The sequence below is a fragment of the Pristiophorus japonicus genome, unplaced genomic scaffold (assembly GCF_044704955.1).
Source record: "Pristiophorus japonicus isolate sPriJap1 unplaced genomic scaffold, sPriJap1.hap1 HAP1_SCAFFOLD_1531, whole genome shotgun sequence".
Lineage (NCBI taxonomy): Eukaryota > Metazoa > Chordata > Chondrichthyes > Pristiophoridae > Pristiophorus > Pristiophorus japonicus.
The window spans coordinates 41,862-48,110 of NW_027251208.1; the positions used below are offsets into that span (position 1 = coordinate 41,862).

General features: G+C 48.8%; 1 non-coding gene across 1 annotated transcript; it reads left to right on the plus strand.

The window, feature by feature from the left end:
* The first annotated feature begins 1,171 nt into the window (after positions 1 to 1,171).
* Positions 1,172 to 1,245, plus strand: trnan-auu (transfer RNA asparagine (anticodon AUU)). The gene has a single exon. It is a non-coding gene; the product is annotated as a tRNA-Asn (tRNA).
* The last annotated feature ends 5,004 nt before the right edge of the window (positions 1,246 to 6,249 follow it).

The following is a 6,249-nucleotide window of genomic DNA, read 5'->3' on the forward strand; positions in this document are numbered from 1 at the left end:
ACACGCCAGCAGCTACACGACCTCACATGACCCAGAGTCCACCATCAATCGTTAATGCGAGGCAGTTAACACCTTGTTGGCGCTGCAGAGGTGATCATCGAGCCCATCAATGCCGCTTCAAACACTATGCGTGCAAAGGCTGTGGAGCACGGGGACACCTCCAGCGAATGTGCAAACGAACTGCAAACCTTGCAAACCACCACGTTGCAGAGGAAGATCGATCCATGGTGGATAAGGCTGAACTAGAGACTCGAACCGAGGAGGCAGCAATATACCGGGTACACACCTTCACCACGAAATGTCCACTTATCATGTTAAAAGTTGAACTGAACGGGATTCCAGAATCCATGGAACTGGACACGGGTGCGAGTCAGTTTGTCATGAGCAAAAAGGCCTTCGACAGGCTGTGTTGCAACAAGGCACACAGGCCCAAGCTTAGCCCCATTCACACCAAGCTAAGAACTTACACCAAAGAGCTGATCCCAGTTATTGGCACCGCAGAAGTAAAAGTCTCCTATGATGGAGCAGAGCATGATCTCCCACTATGGATTGTGCCAAGAGATGGCCTCACACTGATCGTCAGAAGCTGGCTGGAAAAAATCCGTTGGAACTGGGATGACATGCGAGCGTTTTCGTCTGTCGATGATGCCTCATGTACCCAGGTCCTGAGCAAGTTCCCGTCGTTGTTTGAGCCAGGCATTGGAAGTTTCTCAGGGGCGAAGCTGCAGATCCACTTAGTTCCCAGTACACGGCCCATCCACCAGAAGGCACGGACGGTGCTATTTATGATGCGAGAGAAACTGGAAATTGAGCTGGACAGGCTGCAGCAGAAAGGCATCATTGCACCGATGGAGTTCAACGAATGGGCCAGTCAGATTGTTCCGGTTCTGAAAGGCATAGGCACGGTCAGAATTTGTGGGGACTATAAAGTATCGATTGGAGGACCAGTACATGCTATCCAAGGCAGATGACCTATTTGCGATCCTGGCTGGAGTAAAATGTTCACCAAGTTGGACCTGACCTTGGTCTACGTGACGCAGGAGCTGGAGGAATCTTCGAAAGGCCTCACCTACATCGGTGCACGGGGAGCGTTGGCCTGGGTAGGAGCAATCTGAAGGTTTAACTGACTGACACCCTGGTTTTGGATGTCGTGCAGTGTGCACTTGTGTCAGTCTCTGTGACGCAATGGTTTAGCGCGTTGGGCTATTAACCTAAAAGTTGGTGGTTCGAGCCCACCCAGAGGCGAAGTTTTTAACTGTGTTTTCCCCGAGGATTCGGTGCCACAAGGTTCCAGTTTGTCATTGCGCGTTTTGACTGCACAAACATATTCCGCAAACATTACCAGCTGTGCTGTTATCCAGTGAGTTCCCACTCCAATACTTTTATGAGCATTCAGTTCAAGTGTAGAGTTTGAGTGTATACAGAACTGTACAGTGATATCAGAAAATTTTACAAGGTTGTGGGACATTGTGTTTTGTTAATATTGAACCACGAATATGAATCAATCCATTTTTTCCAATATTTAATTGAGCAAGTTTTCAAAATGTTTCCACCCAATTTTGAACCAGGAACTTTTCGCGTGTGAGGCAAATGTGACAACCACTACACTACGGAAACACTGCATTTGAAGTAATGTTAGGAACATAACCAGAGCTTTAACCTACACAGCTGGACTATACTTCAGGAGCTGGTTTTACGAGAATAGAATGACGGTGCTATATTTAGGAAGGCTGTGAGTGTGGTAGGAATTGATCCAGTGTTTCCCAGACTTTACACATAGGAACAGGAGCTGGCTATTTAGCAGCGAGTGGTTAGGATCTGGAATGTACTGGAGGCAGACTCAATCTTATCTTTCAAACAGGAGTTGGATAAGTGTCTGAAGGAAAAACAATTGCAGGCCTCAGGGGAAAGAGCAGGGGAGTGGGACTCGCTGAGAGTCGGCACGGGCTCGACGGGCCGAATGGCCTTCCGTGCTGTAACCATTCCATGATTCTATAAGTTAGTGGCACATTTCATAGTGTGGGTGGAAGCAGAACATTGCAAAGGGACATGGATTGAGTCGGCAAAACTAGAGGCATCTGATTCAGGAGATTCGGGGGGTGTGGAAATTCGGGAGTTTAATGAATTTGAAAGGAACATTTTTGTTTTGTGCAGTTTTGGTCAGAGAAATGTCTGTGAAAGGAATTTTTTGCACAGAGGAATGCAGCATTTAATCTTCTGCCTTAACACTTCTTTCTGTGTGTCGGGGTCACATTTCTTTTCGATGTCATTCTTCCAGAATTGATATTTCATTTGTTGTTTCACAATAACCAGACCCTTGCTCTAAAGTCAGTCGCACTGTTTCCCCAGTCTCCTGTTGATGTTACCAGCAATGAACATTTTGAATCAGATCCCTAAAGCACAGTGTGTAAAATGGGACATGTTTTAACAATTAACGTGGGGCTCACACCCCTGAATCCAAGATTAAGATTCTCATGCTCGACCGATTGACCTCGCCGGGCTTCTGCCAAATGCACCTTTTTGTCGCTGATTGCAGCCAGGCGCCTGTTGGCTCCGCCCCAGATGTTTAAACTTGCTGTCGAGAAACTGACAGGATCCTCTTGAATGGTGGACCAGGCTCGAGGGGCCGAAAGGCCTACTCCGGCTCCGAATCCTTACATGTTTATGATCTTATAACCTTTCACAGGAGAACAAACTCGCCCCTGAGCATGCATGAGGAGAAAGCTCCAGAAAATATTACCACCCGGTGAGCTTTCGTTTGTAAGTGTTAAGTCCTGACCCTGCAGTACAGACTCAGACGAGGCACATGCTGAAGTCAAGGTCACTCTGGACCTGCACCTTTATTTCACAGCTCTCAAGTGCCACACTTGCCTGAGACCTGCCTTTATATACCTGTGTGGAACAGGTATGCAGTGTCTCCTGCAAGTGCACCCCTGGTGGTAACGTATGCTTGTGGTTACAGGTCATATCTAGTTACAGTCATGTATAGCATGGTAAGATACAGTTATATACAGTAGTGTGAGATACATGACATCAAACTCCCCCAAGGTCTTATTGTCTTTATAGATTCAGACTCTCAGGTGGTCTACGCTCTCGCGTGGAGCGTCTTAGTTGTGGTTCAGTTGTTTGCCTTGGTGCCTGTTTTTCTTTCAGTGTGATTGCTGGTATCTCGCCTGGGCTGTCTGTTGAGACTGCCCTTTCCTCAGGTTGTTCCCTCTGTCTGTCCACCAGGTGTGGTGTGAGTTCCAAACTGTAGTCTGCCTATCGTCCTGCAGTATTGTTGGTGAATCTGCTTTTTACTTGGTCTACATGCCTCCGACAGGTTTGGCGATTGTCCATTTGTACAACCAGTAGCCTGTTTCCTTCCTTGCCTGTTACTGTCCCTGTACGTCATTTGGGACCCCTGCCATAGTTTAGCACAAGCACTTTGTCCCCTATCTCATTCCACCTCCCCCTCAAATTTAGGTCATGGTACTCAGTTAGCTTCCGGCGCTTAGCCTCAACAATTTCATGCATGTCTGGGAGGATTAACGAGAGCCTGGTCTTTAAGGTTCATTTCATCAATAGTTGCGCGGGGGGAACCCCAGTCAACGAATGTGGACGAGATCTGTATGCCAGCAGCAGTCGCGACAGGCGGCTCTGCAGCGTGGGACCTTGGATTCTGAGCATGCCTTGTTTAATGATCTGCACTGCTTGCTCCACCTGGCCATTGGAGGCCGGCTTTAACGGTGCCGTCTTAACGTGATTTATGCCGTGGTCAACTATAAATTCTTGAAATTCCGCGCTAGTGAAGCACGGACCATTATCACTGACCAATATGTCAGGAATTCCGTGCATTGCAAACATGGTTCTCAGGCTCTCCACAGTGGTGGAGGTAGTGCTCGAGTTTAAAATGGTGAACTCGATCCATTTTGAAAATGCATCAACGGCTACGAGGAACATTTTGCCCATGAATGGGCCCGCATAGTCTACATGCACCCGCGACCACGGTTTTTGTGAGCCAGGGCCAGGGGCTTAGGGGGGCCTCCCTGGGGGCATTACTGAGTTGGGCACAAATGGTGCACCGACGGATGCAGAGCTCCAAGTCCGCGTCAATGCCAGGCCACCAGACGTGGGATCTGGCTATGGCCTTCATTAGGACGATCCCCGGGTGCTCAAGGTGGAGCTCCCGGACAAACGCCTCTCAGCCTCGCAAGGGCATAACTACTCGGCTGCCCCACATCAGGCAGTCTGCCTGTAGTGATAGTTCATGCCTGCGCCTATGGAAAGGTTTGATCTCCTCGGGGCAGGCATCGCGGGTCTCTGCCCAGTCACCAGTTAAAACGCATCTTTCGTCCAGGCTCTGATTTGGTGCGACATCATGGGTGAACCTGTGGATTCAAAGGCACTGATTGCCATGACCATCTCACAGTCCTGTTCGTCCTAACCTTCTGTGGTCGCCAGGGGTAGCCTGCTAAGCGCACCGGCACAGTTGTCTGTACCTGGTCTGTGCCTTATTGTGTAGTCGTAAGACACCAGCATGAGTGCCCACCGCTGAATGCGTGCCGAGGCTTTGGCGTTTATTGCCTTGCACTCAGATAGCAGGGACGTGAGGGGTTTGTGGTTGGTTTCTAACCCGAACTTGGCCACGAAAAGGTATTGGTGCATCTTTTTGACATCGTACACGCACGCGAGCTCCTCCTTCTCAACCATATCGTACCCGCACGCCGCCCGCGAAAGTGACCTGGAGGCATAAGCAATAGGTTGTAATTTACCCGCATCATTGACGTGCTGTAAAACGCACCTGACCCTGTACGCTGACGCATCACATGTAAGAACTAACTTTTTACCTGGGTCAAAAAAGGCTAAAACACTGTTGGAACATAGAAGATTGAGTTCTTTATTGAAGGCGCATTCTTGGGCGTCCCCCCAAAACCAATCGCACCCCTTTCTGAGTAGCACGTGGAGAGGCTCCAGCAGCGTGCTCAAGTTCTGCATAAAGTTCCCAAAGTAATTAAATAGCCCGAGAAAGGCAGGCAGTTCCGAGATATTCCAGGGCCTGGGTGCCAGACAAATTGCTTCGGTTTTTGATTCTGTTGGGCAGATTCCATCAGCGGCAATCCTTCTGCCCAAAAATTCAACCTCAGGCGCGAGAAACAGACACTTGGATTTCTTAACTCTTAGGCCTACTCGATCCAATCGACTTAGTACTTCCTGCAAATTGCGGAGATGGGAGTCGGTGTCCCTGCCCGTGATGAGTATGTCATCTTGAAACACAACCGTCCCCAGGATGGACTTGAGCAGACTCTCCATATTGTGCTGGAATATAGCAGCTGCCGACCTGATGCCGAATGGGCATCGATTGTACATAAAAAGGCCTCGATGTGTGTTGATGGTGGTGAGTAGCTGAGACTCTTCGGTCAGTTCTTGCGTCATATACGCAGATGTAAGATCTCGTTTCGAGAAAAGTTTTCCTCCAGCCAACGTGGCAAATAGGTCCTCTGCTCTGGGCAGCGGGTATTGGTCCTGTCGGAAGACTCTGTTTATGGTAGACTTGTAATCCCCACAGATTTGTACGGATCCATCAGGCTTCATGACGGGGATGATGGGACTTGACCAGTCGCTAAATTCCACGGATGAGATAATGCCTTCCCGCAGGTCCAGTTCGTGTTCAATCTTTTCCCTCATCACATAAGGCACAGCTCTAGCCTTGTGATGGACCGGTCTGGCATCCTGTGTGATGTAGATTTTAACTTTAGCCCCTTTGAAGGTACCCACACCTGGCTGAAAGAGATGTTCAAAACGACTTAGAACTGCAGAGTAGTGTGAGATACATGACAGTAAGGTGAACGTGTGAACGGCCACACTGCGGAAACATCTCCACCTTCAGCACCAGGTCAGATGGAGATGCTGAGCGAGCAGGTGAACTGCAGGATCCCACTTTTTAGGAGCTGATCGTTGTGCCAAGCAAATGAGTTTTGCTTAATGACTAAAAATAAAAGGTGCTAGAAGTGGGATTCAAACCCACACTTTCAGAGCAGACTGAACACAACAGCTTAGACCGCTCGGCTGTCCTGACTATCCAGTGCTGTATATGGCCACCTGCAGGTTGATTTTGAACTTTTGTGTCTTGTCACAAGAAATAAATGAGGGCAACAGGTGTTTCTCTGCCTGACACCGGGGAAACAGTGAGACAGACCTTGGAGCAAGGGTCTGGTTATTGCCAAACAGCAAAGAAAATATTAATTCCGGGATTACCCAAAAGAGCAG